Source organism: Anser cygnoides, chromosome 1 (genome assembly GCF_040182565.1).
Source record: "Anser cygnoides isolate HZ-2024a breed goose chromosome 1, Taihu_goose_T2T_genome, whole genome shotgun sequence".
In the NCBI taxonomy this organism is placed as follows: Eukaryota; Metazoa; Chordata; class Aves; order Anseriformes; family Anatidae; genus Anser; species Anser cygnoides.
This window is the reverse complement of record NC_089873.1, coordinates 152420001-152438312: the sequence shown is the minus strand read 5'-3', so window position 1 is coordinate 152438312 and position 18312 is coordinate 152420001. Positions and strand designations below refer to the sequence as shown.

At 40.2% G+C, this 18312-nt stretch overlaps 1 long non-coding RNA gene across 1 annotated transcript in view; it reads left to right on the top strand.

Annotated features, from left to right (window-relative positions):
* The first annotated feature begins 12027 nt into the window (after positions 1–12027).
* Positions 12028–18312, top strand: part of LOC136788094 (uncharacterized) — an 8001-nt gene continuing 1716 nt past the window's right edge. The window contains exons 1-2 of the long non-coding RNA XR_010827098.1: positions 12028–12410; positions 18060–18269. This is a non-coding gene — a long non-coding RNA (uncharacterized lncRNA). The remainder of the gene's footprint in view (positions 12411–18059; positions 18270–18312) is intronic.

The window sequence follows — 18312 nt, the reverse complement described above, 5'->3', positions numbered from 1 at the left end:
GGAGTTGAGGGTTCTGGTGGACGAGAAGCTCAGCATGAGCCACCAGTGCATGCTTGCAGCCCAGAAGGCCAACTGCATCCTGGGCTGCATCAATAGAGGCATGGGGAGTCAGTAGAGGGAGGTGACTGTCCTCCTCTGCTCTGCCCTCATGAGGCCCCACTTGGAGTGCTGCATCTAGGTCTGAGGCCCCCACCGTGAGAAAGATGTGGACCTAGAGTCCTTAGAGAGGGTTCAGAAGAGGGAAAAAAAAAATAAAATGATCAGAGGACTAAAGCACATCTTCTATGAAGAAAGGCTGAGAGAACCTGAGAATGTTTATTGTTAGAAAAAGAAAGTAATTCAAACTTCACTTTTCCCCCTTATAGAACTGTATTATGCTTCTATAAAATATAAGAAGCTATTTTGAAATCATCTGTCTGAAACTTGTATTCAATAAAATTGTAAGTATATTAGAGGAATTTATTTTGTCAACACTCTTCATGGCACATGACCAAAAACTTAAATCATCACAAAATCATAGAATCATAGTATGGCTCAAGTTGGAAGGGACCTTAAAGATCATCTAGTTCCAACCCCCCTGCCTTAGGCATGGACAACACCTACTAGATCAGGTTGCTCAGAGTCTCATCTAACTTTGCCTTGAACACCTCCAGGGACGGGGCATCCATAACTTCTCTGGGCAACCTGTTCCAGTGCTTCACCACCCTCTCAGTGAAGAATTTCCTCCTAACTTCTACTCTAAATCTCCCTGCTTTTAGTTTAAAACCATTCCCCCTTACCCTGTCATTATCTGATTGAGTAAAGAGTCTCTCTCAATCTTTTTTATAAGACCCACTTAAGTACTGAAGAGCCACAATCAGGTCACCCCGAGGCCTTTTCTTCTTTAGGCTGAACATCCCCAGCTCTCTCAGCCTTTCAATATAGGAGAGGTGCTCCGGTCACTTGATTGTCTTCATGGCCCTCCTCTGGATATACTCTAACAGATCAACATCCTTCTTGTGCTGGGGGCTCCAGACCTGGACACCATACTCCAAGCAGAGCCTCACAAGGGCAGAGTAGAGGGGGACAATCACCTCCCTCAACCTGCTGGTCACACCTCTTTTGATGCAGCCCAGGATGCAGTCAGCCTTCTGGGCTGCAAGCACACACTGGTGGCTCATGTTGAGCTTTTTGTCCACTAGAACCCTCAACTCTTTCTCTGCAGGGCTGCTCTCAATGAGTTCTTCTCCAGTCTGTACTCGTATCCAGGACTGCACCAGCCCAGGTGCAGCTCCTTGCACTTGGACTTGTTGAACCTCATTAGGTTCATGTGGGCCCACTTCTCAGGCTTGTAGAAGTCCCTTTGGATGGCATCCCTTCTTCCTATTGTATCAACTGCACCACTCAGCTTGGTGTCATCTGCAAATTTGCTGAGGGTGCACTCAATCCCACCATCTATGTCATTGGTAAAGATATTAAACTGTACCGGTCCGAGGACAAACCCTGGAGGGATACCACTTATCACCAGCTTATCACCACTTATCCCACCACTTATTATGGGATACCTCTTATCACCAGCAGGACACAGAGCCATTGACCACCACTCTCTGCATGTGACCTTCAAGCCAACTCCTTATCCACTAAACGGTCCACACATCAAATCCATATCTCTCCAAAAGAGACCAGGATGTCATGTGGGATTGTGTCAAAGGCCTTACAGAAGTCCAGATAGATGACGTTGGTCGGTCTTCCTTTGTCAACTGATGCAGTCACTCCATCATAGAAGGCCCCCAGACTGGTCAGGAATGATTTACCCTTGGTGAAGCCATGCTGCCTGTCTTAGATCACCTCTTTGTCTTGCATGTGCCTCGACATTGCTTCCAGGAGGATCTTTTCCATGATCTTGCCAGGCACAAAGGTGAGGCTCAACAGTTTGTAGTTCTCCAGGTCCTCCTTTCTACTCTTTTTAAAAGTGGGAGCGATGTTTTCCTTTTTCCAGTCACCAGAGACTTTGCCTGACTGCCAGGACTTGATCAAGAGTGTCTTGGTGACTACATCAGACAATTCCTTCAGGACGCTCGGATGCATGTCATCAGGCCCCAGAGACTTGTACTTGTTTCATAAGATGGTCTCGAACCTGCTCTTCACTGACAGTGGGTGGGACTTTGCTCCCCCAGCCTCCTTCTACAGGTTCAGGGAAATTAAAGATTTGGGAATCCTGACTGGCAGTGAAGACAGAAGCAAAGAAATTGTTGAGTACCTCAGCCTTCTCCATGTCTGTCATTACCAGTTCACCCTTCTCATCCATCAGAGAGGGTATGCTCTCCTTGGCCTTTCTCTTCTGTCCAATGTACCTATAGAATCCCTTCCTGTTATTATTTGCATCCCTTGTCAAGCTTAGTTCCACCAATGCCTTGGCTTTCCTTATCCGATCCCTGCACATCTGGACTGTATCCCTGTACTCTTCCCATTCCATCTGTCCCTGCTTCCACTGCCTGTGCATTTTCTTCTTGTGCCTCAGTTTGACCAGCAGGTCCTTGCTTAGCCATCCCAGTTGTCTGCCCTCTCTGCCCGCTTTTTTACGCAGGGAGATGGAGAGGTCTTGAGCTGTAAGGAAAACATCCTTAAAGAGCTGCCAGCTCTGCTCAGATCGTTTGTCCCTAAGAACAGTCTTCCAGGGGATCTCATCTACTAGGTCTTTAAATAGCTTGAAGTTTGCTCTTTGGAAATTCAGGGTCCTGCCTTTGCTCTTTGCCAGGCCCGTACTCCTCAAGATCACAAACTCAACCAGGGCATGGTCACTGCAGCACAAACTGCCTCCAACTGACCTCTTTAATAAGCTCTTCCATATTGGTGAGCACCAGGTCAAGTAACGCTTCTCCTCTGGTTGGTCCGTCTAATACCTGGACCAGGAAGTTATCCTGAACTTACTCTAGGAATCTTCTGGATTGCTTACAGCCTGCTGTGTAGTTTTCCTAGCAGACATCCGGGTGGTTGAAGTCCCCCATCAAGATGAGGGCGAGCAAGCGCAATGCTTCTTGTAGTTGAAGCAAGAAGGCCTCATCCACAGGTTCCCCTTGATAGGGCAGCCTGTAGTAGACCCCAGCCACAAGCTGTCCTTTATTGGTGCAGTCTTTAACTCTCACCCACAAGCTTTCAACCTGTCCATGGCTGTTTCTCAGAGGCAACTCTTCACAATTAATCCCTTCCCTAATGTAGAGGGCAACACCACCTCCCTTCCTTCCCTGTCTATCCTTTCTGAAGAGTTTGTAGCCCTCTATTCTAGTGTTCCAGGTACTTGATCCATCCCACCACATTTCCATGATAGCAATCAGGTCACATTTGTCTAATTGCAGCATGGTTTCCAATTCCTCTCACTTGTCTCCCATGCCACGTGCATTGGTGTAGAGGCACTTCAGCTGGGCAATCAGTAATATCATGTTTCCAGAACCCTTCCTGATTGCATTGGACAATTCACAAGTATTTCTCTACCGTTACTTAGAGACAGTATTCTCAGGTATGCTTCACTCAGAGGTGCATCCTCTTCCTCCACCACATCTAGTTTAAAGCCCTCCTCATAAGCCTAGACAGCTTACCACCCAGAACACTCTTGCCCCACATGTTCAGCTGTGCCACATCTGGCATCAACATGGCCGGTCCTTCAAAAGTGCGTCCAAGGACATAGAACCTAAAACCTTGGGCATGGCACCAGCCTCGCAGCCAGTCATTCACTTGGCCTATTCATCTCCTTCTTCCTGGGTCCCAGTCACCAACTGGGAGGACAGAGGAGAACACTACTTGCATTCCTGATCCCTTCAACATCTTTCCAAGGAACATAAAATCCTTTTTCATATTTCAGAGTTTCCTTGTTACAGCTTCCTTTAATCCTACTTTAAAAAGAAGGAAGGGGTGGTAGTCTTTTGGACCCACCAGACTCGGTAGCCTCTTCGTAATATCACGAATACGGGCCGCAGGCAGGCAGCAAACCTGTCTGGAGAGATCGTCTGGATGGCAAGTGGGAGCCTCAGTGCATCTCAGAGAGGAGTCTCCAATGGCTAACGCCCTTCACACCTTCTTTGTGTCACTCGTTTTGATGCAGTGGGGAGACTGAGCCAACTTTGTGTGGCTGGCCTTTCTGAGGTCTTTACTAGTTCTCTGGGAGTCTCCTCTCTCCTGCCCTAGAACATCGTACACATCGTATATCATCGTACACATCGTACAGGGGCCCTTCAGAAGCAAAGGGGAGACTCCTACTCCAGCTCCGATCAGAGGGTCTACTCTCCCTCATCCTGCAAGTCTTTCAGACGTGCCCATTCAGGGCTGCAAGCTTGTTTACCTACCCCTTGCCTGGACTTAAGTCAGGGCTGTTGCTTGGACAGTACCAGTGTATAATATCATTTCACAATCTCCCACTCAGGTTCCCAAATGATATACTGTCTGGTGAGCTCCTCTCACAACAGAGCATCAAGCTGGGCACACTTACATCCATGACACCCACCTCTACCTTCAGGACCTAGGGAGATTTCGAGAGACAGGAGTTCCCCAGAACTGAAGGTCTGGGCAGCTCTTTCAATCCTTGGGAGACCTGTTTGGGTGTAAGCATCTGCCCGAGGAGGTTGCAGCTGCTCAGTCTGGGTTTCAGCCTCAGACTGGCAGGCTCTCCGAGAGATTAAAACAGTGGAAATCAATCGCTGCTCTGTGGACACCTGCAGCTTTCTGTCAGCAGTAGGCGGCTATTTTCGTTCCTCTCTCCCGATCACAGAATACAAAATGACCCACTCTGTGCCCTCCCTGCGTGCACTGCCACACCACGCCCCATTTACCCACTCTTTGCTGTGCTTCTGGTCACTCACACTTGCCAGGGGCTGCCCTCTGTACGACAGATGAGAGACGGGCGGGCCTCTGGCTCTGCCCAAGCCTTGTCAGCCACTCTTGTGAGGGCTGCCAGTTCCTGGCAGCTCCCTCAGTTGCCTCAAAGGGACCTCGATGTAGGGAACCCCTCCTCTTATGTTTATACCTGATTTAAGTCATCCTTTCTTTTTAGCCTCATGAAACTGACAGCAATCTAATTCAGATTACAGCTATTCTGTGCAGACGTTTTGTTAGAGATGTATGTGTGCACTATAATACAATCTATAGCAATAATATGTAGCTCAGTATTTATATTCTGTAGTTACTTGCTTTTTCAAGTTGGCTCCCCCAAACAGAGGACATTAACTTCACAAAGGAAAAGAAAATGATGAGGTAAAGAAGTCATAGTTCCCCTGGGGAAAGGAGGATCACTGTTAAAGGATAATACAATTGCTTTGCAGACAAATAGGAGTTTGGGGTTCTTTAATACTCCCTGAAATATGCGTATAACTTTTTTCTTGTCCTGTATTACTCAGTCAAGACTACTGATATTTTGTACAAGAAATGGATGAAGAATGCCTAGGTCAGACACTCTTGTAAAAGAAATGTATAACCAGAAGCACTGCTGTAGGTCCGCATTGGTATTTTTAAAAGAAATCTGCCAACTGTAATTCTGGACAGCTTGAATATCATATGTAATTATTAGCATATTCCAAGTAGAATTATTGTCATATACTAATTCCCTTTCTTTCTAACCCATAATTTGTAAAACTGTTAGCTGGTATTAAAAGGTGTTGTCAGCTGCTCACTGGATGTTGGCATCAAGTTCTGTATGAAGTCCCAAAGAAGCCATTTCCTCAGGTTCAACCTGAAGGAAAGAAGCAAAGAGAGGTAAAAAATGTAACTGAAATGCTCAAAGATCCTTTGATTTCAGATAAGCCTGGCAAAATGGTTGAGGGTGATACTGTGAAGAACTGTGAAGAGAATGGATGATGTGGTGAAAGCTGGTGTGGAGATGTCTAATAATCAGCTGAAGACGCTCGGTGAGTTTAATTTGTGAGATGATGCAATTTATCTAATTTTACCTGAAGCAAATTAAAAAGCACTTACATGTTATTTTACCAGGAGAATATGTGTGGATGATGCTAACAACTTCTCTTGGCACTATAAGACCTTAATAAGGCTCTCTGTCTGTGAACAGACTGGGGTAGGTGGTCACAGGTACGTATGGTGGGGTGTCCTTGACTGCAGTGAGGATAAAGCCCTTTCTTATTATCTAGGGTGAGTAGTTTTGTTTTCCTGAAGGAATTTTGCAAAACCTGCACTGAAAGTGAAAGAAATAAGTAATGTTTATACTTCCTAGTATTTATGTGCCAAATTTTTTGAAAACCTTTGTTTTCTAAGTAGTTTATCACTCCTTACTTCTGATGGAAAATTGCGGTTTAACCTGGCAAATAGCTAAACACCACACATTTGTTCACTCACTCCTGCTCCTACCCCCATCCCTGCAGTGGGATGGGGGGATAAAATTGAAAAGTGTAAAAACTCATAGGTTGAGATAAGGATACCTTAAAAAAAATAATAAGAGAAAAAAAAAAGAAATAAGTAAATAAATAAATAAACACAAAAAGAATAAACAAAGCAAGTAATGCAGATTGCAATTGCTCACCACCGGCTGACTGATACTCAGCCAGTACCTGAGCAACAGAGTCCCCCCCCCCCCAACTCCCTCCAGTTTTATTGTCCAGCATAACACCACATGTTAGGGGATATCCCTTTGTCCAATTTGGGTTACCTGTCCTGGCTGTGTCCCCTCCTATCTTCTTGTGCACCCCCAGCCTCCTTACTGGCAGGGAACTTAAGAAGCATAAAAGTCCTTGACTCTGTGCAAGCACTGCTCTGCAACAACAAAAACATCAGTGTGTTATCAACATAATTCTCATCCAAAATACTAGCATTATACCAACTACTAGGAAGAAATTTAACACTATTCCAGCTGAAACCAGGACAGAAGTTTAAATTAGTATTCCTTTTTCTTTTTTTTCTTTTAATATTTCGATTGCCACTTGATTGTCACTTTTAATAAATATCAACCACATCTTTTTGTGGGGTTTGTTTCTGTCAAAATTCTCTGTTAGCGCATATGTAGCCTGCTACATGAGCCAGACACCATTGTCCAATGCTTAATCAATTTAGATCTGTTTTGGGATACTTTATCAGTAACTGTGCAAGAGCTGTTATAATTTTATTATAGTTTAAGTTACCACATGGTGTGTACCCTACTACTATGTAGCCACAAAAGTTTAGCAATAACCCTGAACTCAGCAATGATTAACTTTTGGAAAATTCCTTGAGTATACAGCTTTCTATCTTCTGCACATGGACCTGTAAACCCATATTTAGCTACCAAAAACCCAGTCCAGAAATTTAGAAAGGGAAGGCAATTATTTCTTTCTGAAATGATTTTTCAAATGGTATTAAAAGGCAGTACATTTCAAACTTATGATCCAAATTGTTTAAAAATTATGGGTAAAATTCAAATCTGGTAGGAAATATAAAATATAAAAAGTCCATCTTTAAAATACCCAATAAACCATATTTACAGTGATACTATTTTCCAAGGTGTAAGTGATTTGATAATTTATTTATTACAGGAAAGTTTTCTGTATGTGGGAATGTGCATACCAGGGTTTTGCAGGTGCTGTACGGATGTTACCTTTTGCTCATGAAATGCAAATTTTTGTCTTAACCAATTATCAGGGAAAAACTGGAATGAGAATATAATGTAAAAAGTCAGAATGTTTTACTATATTATATCATAACACATTTTGATACTAAAATTATTATTAAAATGGTAAAATGTTCCCTGATAAGGTATGAAGCAATGCTTATTCAGAAACATAGTTTTCATATCACATGTTTAGCTTGAAATATCAACTAGATTCTTACAAGACTTTGTTATTTCATCTAGTACATTTTCATAAATCGTAAATTTTCCTGTTTTATTGATGAAACAATTTTCTACAGACTATTTATATCCACCTTTCTAATAACCAAGTAAGTCCATAAAACTACATTATTTTCACAGTGTATAGGACAGAATAACAAAATGCTTGGAAGGGGCCTCTGCAGGTCATCTGGTCCAACTCCCCTGCTCAAGCAGGCATACCTAGGTCAGGTTGCCCAGGACTGTGTTGAGGCGGCTTTTGGATATCTCCAAGGAAGATACTACACAAACTCTCTGGACAGCCTGTGCCACTGCTCAATCACCTGCACAGTACAGAAGTGCTTCCTGATGTTCAGGGGGAACCTCTTGTGTTCCAATTTGTGCTCATTGCCTCTTGTCATGTCACTTGGAACTACAGAAAAGAGCCTGGTTCCAACTTCTGTACTCCCTTATCATATATTTATAGACATTGATAAAATCCTCCTGAGCACCCCCTTCTCCAGTCTCCAAGCTCTCTCAGCCTCTCCACATATTACAGGTTCTGTAGTCCCATCATCATCTTTGTGGCACTTCATCAGACTCTGTCCAGTAGCTCCATATCTCGTTTGCACTGAGGAGCCCAGAACTGGACATAGCAATCCAGATGTGGCCTTGCCAATGCTGAATAGGGTAGGAGGTAAGAATCTTCTTCTTTGACCTGCTGGCAACATTCCTAATGCAGCTTGGGATGCTGTAGGCCTCCTTTGCGTCAAGGACACATTACTAATTTATAGTCTATTTGTTGTCCACCAAACAGCAGAGTTCCTTCTCTGAAAATGTTTCCAGTTGGCAGTCTGTACTGTTGCACAGGGTTCCCCCTCATTCACCAAGCCATTCATCTCATCGTAGAAGGTTGTTGTGTTGGTCAGGCATGATTTCCCCTTCATAAATCTATGTTGACTATTCCTGATCACCTTCTTGACCTCCTGCATGTGCCAGGAAATGGTTTCCAGGATTACCTGTTGAATTTCCACAGGAAAAAGATGAGGTTGAGAGGCCTGTAGTTCTTGTATCTTCCTCCTTTTCTTGCTTGAAGATAGAAGTGACATTAGCTTTCTTTCAGTCCTCAGACATCTTTCCCAGTCACCATCACCTTGCAAATATAATTGAGAATAACCTCACAATTACATCAGCAAGCTCCCTCAGCAGTTGTGGGTCCATTCCTTCAGGTCTCATGGACATATTCAGATGTAGTTTGTTTAAGTGTTTTCTGACTTAATTCTCTTTCACCAAGAGTGATTCTTCCTTGCTGCAGTCTTTCTGGTCTCAGTAGATTCCTGAAAACAAATCTTACCAGTAAAGACAAGAAAACATTGAGTACATTTGAAGCCTTTTCCATACCTTTTGTGTCATGGTCTGCTGCCCAAATTAGCAGCTGACCCACTTTTTCCCTAGGCTTACTTTTTATGCCAATTTACCTGCACATGTTGTCCTTTACATCCCTTGCCAGATCCAACACTAGGTGGGCTTTGGCTTTCCTAATCCTATTCCTGCATGCTTGGATAATATCTCTCTGTTCACCCAGGCTCATCTGCCTCCTCTTGTATGCTTCCCTTTTATGTATACATTTAGTAAGGAGCTACTTGTTCATCCATGCAGACTTCCTAAATCCTTTTCAAGATTTCATTGATTTCAAGATCATCAAGATGGTTTATCCTTGAACTTAGTGCAGGAGATCCTTGAACATCTACCAGCTCTCTTCCCTCCAGGGCCATATATCATGTGATTCTTACAATCAGATCCCTAAACAGGCTAAATTCATCTGTTTTGAACACTGGGGTAGTGTTTTTCACAGAATCAATCACAGAATGGTCAAGGTTGGAAGGGACCTCTGAAGATCATCTAGTCCAACCCCTCTGCTGAGCAGGATAACCTAGAGCACATTGTGCAGGACGGCATCCAGACAGGTTTTGAATATCTCCAGAAAAGGAGACTCCACAACTTCTTTGGGTAACCTGTTCCAGTGCTCTGTCACCCTCAGAGTAAAGAAGTGCCCCCTTATATTCAGCCAGAACTTCCTGTGCTTCAGTGTGTGCCTGTTGCTTCTTGTCCTCTCACCAGGAACAACTGAAAAGAGACTGGCTCCATCCTCTTGACACCCTCCCCTCAGATATTTATACACATTGATGAGGTCTCCCCTCTGCTTTGTTTTTAGCCTTGCAGGGCCTCTAGAACATGACTATCCCATAATCAGTGCAACCAAAGCTGCTCCTGACCTCCTTCCCTCATCAGTCCTTCCTTGCTTTGTAAATGTGAGATCCAGAAGATCACCTCTCCTCATTGGCTCCTCAGTCACTTTTGTTAGCCAGTCATCAACAGTGCCCTCCAGTAACCTCCTGGATTACTACTGTGTTGTCCCGCCAGCACATACTGGGATGGATACAGTCCCCTACTAGGACACAGACATGCAAACATGAAGTTTCTTTCAGCTGTCTGAAGAAATCACAATATACTTCTTTCTCAGCAGAAACTTACAATGTTACCTATATCAGTCTGCCTGAGCTCAGATGTCTAATAACCTACCCCTAGGCAAAGCTCCAGGAATTTCTGCTGCTCTTTCCCACAAGGGGCAACTTTCCCTTCACAACTTTCTGTATCTTCCATATTGTGGCATATGTTCATTAAATGTCCTGGTGATTACATATTATTTACTAATCTATAAAACGCATTTATCCACTGGAAAATAAAGAAATTATTAATAATATTAATATTAATATGTTAATTATTAATAATATTAATAATATACATATTATATTTATATTAATTATATTAATATAATAATAATAATAATAATTATTATTATTATCCTCTGATCTTATACAAAATGCAAACATCTTATATAAACCTATTTAATGTGAAAATACCATATTGCCTACAGATCATGAGCAAATTAATTAAATTATTAATTACATAAATTACATGAATTAAAAATATGAGTCACATACATCTCAGAATGAATTTTGAACTAAAATATCAAAATTCCTAACTCTTCTAAAGAGATGGTATTTTTGGTTAAAAGCCCTAGTTGTAAAACCCCAAATAGTAACAAAGCAGTAATTACGAAATAAAAGAAAAGTTGTCCTCTTCTTATTATCTTTCACATGTACAATTCCTTCTTCTGGAGTTAGTAGCTGTTTCCATTTATTGCTGGTTTTGTGTTTACTTTTATTTTTTTCCCCAAAAATAATTTGATAACAATACAGGTGAAGCAGTTCCTCTTGCTCTTTATTGTGCATAATCTGTGATTTGTATTCATTTTGTCTCACTTTGGATGTGCTATGCTTATCTAAGATCTAGAAGTTACCCTGTTTGTTCTTTTTACCTCTCCAGCTACAAAAGCATTTTACATCTTTTGTATCCATTCAGACCAGTAAGTGAAATGTCTGACATTGAGGCCCCAGAAGCAGCAATGTAATTCAATGTCAGCCAGCCTTTCCTCTGTGTGGTGGTTTTACTCAGGTGGGCGGCCGAGCTCCACTGCAACCACTCTCTCACTCCCCCTCCTCTAAGAGGAATGGAGAGAAAATATGATGAAAAGGGCTCAAGGGTTGAGATAAGGACGAGGAGATCGCACAGTCATTATTGTGACGGGTTAAACAGACTCAGCATAGGGAGTTAATAAGATTTACTGCGTATTATTAACAAGCTAGAGAAGTGAGAAACAAAGGAAAGAAACCAAAAGCACCTTCCCCCCCATCCACCCTCTTCCACCTCCTCCCCCCGAGCGGCGCAGGGGAACAGGGTAAAGGGGGTTACGGTCAGTCTATAGCGCTTCTTCTCAGCTGCTCCTTCTCGGTCACTCTCGTCCCCTGCACTGTGCGGTCCCTCCCACGGGATACAGTCCTTGCTGAACTGATCCATGTGGGCTGCCCACAGGCAGCAGCTCTTCAAGAACTCCTCCAGATATTGGTCAGTACCACAGGGTCCATCCCTCAGAAGCAAACTGCTCCAACCTGGATCCCCCACGGGCAGCAGCTCCTGCCAGGTCACCTGCTCCTGCGTGGGCTCCTCTCCATGGGCTACAGGTCCGGCCCGGAATCTGCTCCAGCAGGGGTCTTCCACAGGCCGCAGCCTCTGTTGGTGCAGGTCCACCTGCTCCACCGAGGTCTCCTCCACGGGCTGCAGCGTGGAACCCTGCTCCACCGTGGTATTCCATGGTCTGCAGGGGGACAGCCTGCTTCACCATGGTCGTCACCACAGGCCACAGGCGACTTCTCCTCCGACACCTGGAGCACCTCTCCCCCTCCTTCTTCACTGACCTTAGCACCTGCAAGGCTGTTCCTCACTCCTCTCACTCTCCCAGCTGCTGTGTGGTGCAGTGGTTTTATTTTTCCTGACTTAAATATGCTCTCACAGAGGCGCAAAACAACATCACTTACTGGCTCAGCTCTAGTCAGCAGTGGGGCCCTTACCAAACATGGGGCAGCTTCTAGATCCTTCTCACAGAAGCCACCCCTATGGCCCCCTGCTACCAAAACCTTGCCTCGTAAACCCACTACACTCTGATATAGCATATTTGGGTGAAGGGGGAGATACTTTACTCTAAAGATACATTATCCTTTCTTCTCATCTACTGAATACAGCTCTTACACTGGTAAGGAATTATCTGGTACACAGAGTACAAGTTAATAACAATTTAAAGAGAAACTATTTTAGCACATCATAGAAAATCTCATAACCTGAGAGTCAGTCTTGGTTAAAAACATTTTAATATAAACAGAATGTTTGCAACAGCTTATACTCAATTTTGAATGTATAGATGTGAAAAACCCCGTTCCTAGCAGAGAGTTGCTTAATGTTTCTCTCACAACACAATGATTTTCTCAGATAATATGAATAACTTGTTGAAAGTTTATTTTATTTTGTTTATTATTTTTTAACCCCTGAGCTACAGGACACTGTAGCTTTAAATCTCTATTAGTTTTTACATTTCTTACATAAGAAACTTTCTCTTACAATGAGTCTGTCTTTACTATATAGTGTAATAGCAATGTGGAAAAACTAGTTAAAACAAGAACTTGTAACAATTTAGGAAAAAAAAAAAAATGAAAGAAATGCAATTCAGCCAAAGTTAACTTACAAAGCTGAGTCATATTTATTTGACTACTTGGTGTATGCAGTGCCAAGGTATCATGTCTCTAATAAGAAACTTATAAGAAGATGAAAAATGTAACATATCAGAGAAGAAATGCAGAAACTTGCTAAATATCATGCTTATTTCTGTTGACAAAACCCAGGTTTTGAAGTTTTCTAGCTTCCAGACTGCTGGCCCCTTCACTGAATGACGATGTTTCCCATTAGATATTGAGTCAATCTCCATTAAACAATATGATATACTTACAAAATGACTTACTCTCTATAACTGCTTTTGGGATGAAACATACTTATTAGTACTTGGAAATATTATTACATTGTTTGAAGTTATTTAATTTTTTTTTCTCTGTAACTGCAGACAATCTGAACCACCTATCCACCCACCTGCTTCAGAAGTACTTTCCTGTAGACAGAGTAATACTTTCTCACTTGCTAAATCTCTTGTGTTTTGGATAGAAAAGGTTATTGAAGTGTAGAAAGTAAACTACATATTTGATTATTTTTGTTGAATTTATTATGAATAATGGAATGCATTTTGAATAAGTAGTGCTGCCTTATGTCCTACAAACTACTTATGGAAACTGAAATAATAAATCTCATAAATAGCATATTAAAATAGTAAACTGCACATTTGTAAGACATCCTCATTTATTTTCACAAAAATCTCCCTAGAAACGGGACTGTTTGCCAAGGAGTCAATCAGGTGAGTCCATGTGTTATTAATTCCTCTATTGCTCTGCCTCATTTAAAAATAGCATCAAAACTGTAAAGTGTAAAGCCTTGTACTTTAATGTGCTTTAAATCCATTACTTTTATGCTCTACCATCTGTGGGAAAAAGGCATGCAAAGTCTTATTGGCTCATTGAATTGTTGAGGTCAGTGTTTGAGGTCCTGTTCTAGATTCTGATGTCATTGTCTACTCCAAGCTGAGTCATTTTCTGGTTGTAAGTAGCAAGGTTATGCATTTATGATGGATTTATATAAGGGAAATCATATTTTGTTAAATAGACAGTAATTAAACAGAGAACTTACAGGTCAGCTTGTCATAGCTATTGATTTGCCAGAGAGCAAAGCAGCAATATTGACTACACAGGCTACATATACATCTCTTTAGTCTCATGTGTGTTGTATTAAAGTAGACTTATGGGGCACAATAGGGCGGGAAATTTGGGTTTTGGCACAAGTTATCCAGATGCAGGGGGGAAAGCCTCATACTTCTGATGTCTCATAATCTGCATTTTGCCAGCCATTGCAGCTTTGACAAACAGTTAATGTTGGACATAAAAATTTACTTCAGGTCTTTTCCCATAAATATATAATCAATATGAATCCAGATTCCTGAAAAGAGTTTGGAAAACTCAGTAGATATTTCAAGCTACATGAGACCTATATCTCAGCATCAAGGACTGCTTTACTACTAACCAGTTAACTGTCTACTTCTTAACATGGATTCATAAAGACTTTACAGATCAAGCAAGACTGTGAGAAGTAGGAAAATATGTAGTTTTATTTTTACAATTTTGCCTTTAAATCAAAAGAATTTAACAGTTCAAATGAGCTGAAATTTTCAGTTATAATATCCTTTACATTTCTTCACAACACCTTTCAGCTGCAAATGATATGCAGTGATAACAAATCCAAATTCCCTGGACCACTAAAAACCAAGCAAATGATATTCTATAATAAAGATAACCAGTTATGTTTTGCTTCTCATTTCATCAGGCAGTTTATTAGATATTTTCTTTCTTTCCCTTTTCTTTTTATTAAACTGTTGCTTAGTTTTGAGATTTAGCTAAATTACAGACTACTGTGAGTTTTGCATTGTGAAAGCATCTAACACTAGGAAAAGTTTATATATGCTTTAAAATATAAAACATATAATGATGATAATACTATGATAACACTGCAAACTAACAGTGCTGCTTATGAGAAAAAAAAAAAGAAAAAAAAAAAGAAAAAAGAGAAAAAAAAAGAAACCTAAAATAAAACCATCAGTAACTCAAACATTAAGTGTAAAACTCATTTCTGTCCATTTTATATTGTGAATGTTTTGTGCAATGTAGAGATAGACATTATAACCACCTTGCCTGATTTTACACCTGCTAGAATATCTTGGGTTTGAAATTAAGATGCATTTTCAATATTTTGTGTATGTTATGATAAAATTTTCCAAGGGTAATAGAGTCAATGTCATAAGGAACTGTGAGACTCAAAGAGAGACCTTTCATAAAAGCTACAACTTGAGCTTCTAAAGCATGTGTTTGTAAGGATTCCAGTTCTGCATCATTAACAACTGATTTTTAACATAACCTGTGACAGAAGATGTTCTTTGAGCACAAATCTTGGATAAAAGCTTGACAAGAAAATATATGTATTCTCATATTTTATTTGTTATTATTATTTAAGAAAAAACCCTGATTAAGAAACCATTGCTACCATTCTTAACTAAAGAGTTAAAACAATTAAATTGTTCATCCAGGTTAGGTGGAAATGTCCATATCCAGACAATTTTATTTGCAGCTGGACAAGGAGTTCCTTCTGAAATGTCTTTTCAGATGCACTATCTCACATGGTTTAATTACACAGAAAGATCTTCAGAAATGTAGTATCAATGATATTGAGCCATATTGATCATGTGTACTTGCAAAGGAACAAAAAAGAAACATTACTAGCATTCATTAATCAGATTTTTGTTATTCATGAAAGCAGAGAATATAGAGAAGCCTCTATATAGAGCAGAGAAGGTACTTGTGACCAATACAACATAGATAAGGATAAAGAAATGTGGGAACAAGTGAGCAAAAGATAAGAAAAAAAAAATTGTTGCTGAAACCTTATTGTTGAAGAACAAACTGGTCATTCCAGCAAGCGAATGTAGTAGACATAAAGTAGTCACTCTGGTTATTGCCAGTCATGAACAGCAGCAGTTGTGGAAGAGATGTACTTAGATGGAAACATAAGCTGAGGTAGCTCTGAAGGAAAACCATTGACAGATAAGCTTTAGAGTATTTTCAAGACATAATCTCTGTCAGCCCTTTCCATGCACTGCTGTATCTATTAAGGACTGTTCTTCATAGGCAAGAAATTTAAAGGATCATATTTCATGTTATTGTTTTTTGAGCACCTAAAAATATTAGAGTAGCAGTACTGGGTCATACCATAGTCCCTCTATCTTGGAGTTATATTCCTAAAAGTGATCAGCAACAGCTCCTTAGTACAGTGACAGGGCTCATTTCCTAGTAAATTCTTTCAGCTTGAAGAAAGTTGAGCTAGAGGAATACAGTTCATTTGAGGTTTTGAATGAAATCCTTTTGGCTCCGTTTCCTGGAAGCAACTGTCTGAGGGTTAACACCTTAGCACAAGTGTGTGATTCAAAGTTTGTACTTCATTATAAATGACAATAATTATACTGCTCTATATTTTTACTAACTGTGGCTATCTGTTCATCCAATCAAGTGATATAAGCAATTCTGTTGGACTTTTTTGACCAAATATTATAAGCAACATATCCTTAGCGTAATTAAATCCAGTCTTTTTAAGAATGTAAATGAATATTAGTAGAATTAATTTGCATAATGAATACATTTAAGAAAGTTGTGATGACTAGGATGTAACAAAAATAAAAACAAACCCTAAATTCATTGAATAAATTATTCATTACTTTTTTTTTCTCCTAATTATTCATTCAGCTCTGAATGTAACAAGTAACAAGCCTCGTGTTCACCATTTTTATTTGTTCTAAAAAACTGGTGAAACTCTTCTCTTACTTTTGTACGGGGTTGCCCCTACAATTCATTGTTGAGCTGTTAATTTCTACCCTGGTAGATTACTTATTTTATAAATATTTCTTCTTTTGGTAGACAGCAGTTCATTCATTTTATTTAAATCTGTTCTCTGTCAATGTTTTCAGGTGAGATTCTAGTCCTATTTCTGCCTGGAAAACAATGTACACAAAGGAGCCTGTTCTTTTCTGGGGAAGTTATTTTCTGTTCCTAGTAAGAACCATTTTTTTTTTTTTTTTTAATACATAACATTTTAGCTAGGAAGAAGAAACCCCTCTCCAGCCCTCCCTTTTTTTTTCTTTTTCTTTTTTTTTTTTTTTTTTTTTTTTTTGTGGAGTCCAGAGTCCACATCAAATCCACTACATATTATGACTTTGTAACATTTTGCTCAATTGGAAAATCCCCTGGGGTGTTTTCCTTATTCTAATAACTGTTTAAGGGATTCTTGCACTACACTGGGTAGCTAAGAAAAAGATGGACATAGAAAACTTTTCCAGAAATATCAATTGTGTGATATTTGCTGCTATGGTACATATCTGGTACATATACCATATATGATACGTACCAGCCTGCTACACATCCTGCTACAATGTAATTCATGTTACAACATATATTGTAAATCATGAAATCCTTCTATAATTCCTCTGTTTGAAGCTGCAAGGAATACATCAAGTTTCTGACATTAATAGACACTAGCTTGAGCTTTTACAAAGACACCTGAGAAAATCTTAAACTGAACTGTGTACTCTATGAGCTTTCTATCTTTACTCTTAAAAGGTTAATGAAGTGGCTTAGCAAAACATGGATTTCTTGGAGAGAGAAAGTAAACAACAACAACAACAACAAATAGAACCAAGATTATATAGAATGACCAACTGTTCCTTTTCTTAATAATAATAATAATAATAATAATAATAATAATATATACATATATATAATCACTTGAATATTCTGTAGCTTCTTGGTAAGACATGTACTTAGTTATTACTTGTCTGTGACATCCTATCTAGTCTTTGTAGCACCCTAAGGATTTGTCATTTCTCTTGCTGCGTACAAAGGCTTTACTGAAGCCAAGGCTGACACTTAAATATGTAATGGCGACCATCTACTAACCTTTCCCTCCTACTAGCTGCTCCTGTTATTTATCAATTTCTTTTTGCTATGGAACTTACAGATACTTACAAGACTATACACAATGCTTGGGTCCCAAAAGATCTTTTATTTCTCTCTCCCACCTTTGTATTTGATTTACTTTGATCAAATGATCATTTGTCACAGGAACAAAGTTGAATTGCACAAGCTTTTAAAAGTTTTGAAAATACTGTAATTCTCTCTTCTTGATAATTTTCTTTCTACCATTTTAACAGAAGTGCCCAAGTGCCCAAGACTTGATGAAATATACACTCAGATTCAGTGAGTTGCAAAAATCCAACTTGCTTTTTCTCTGCCGGATATCTTTCCTTCTGAACACCAAGCCCTTTAGGAGTGGGAAGGCAGAACCTCCTAGGGAAACTGAATTTAGCAAAATAGGTGCTTCGAGAAGCCTCAGGAACCCAGTGCAAGTGCCCTTATTACAGGTATGGTTGATTAAGCAGAGAGGAGTAGTGTAAATGTTCTTGG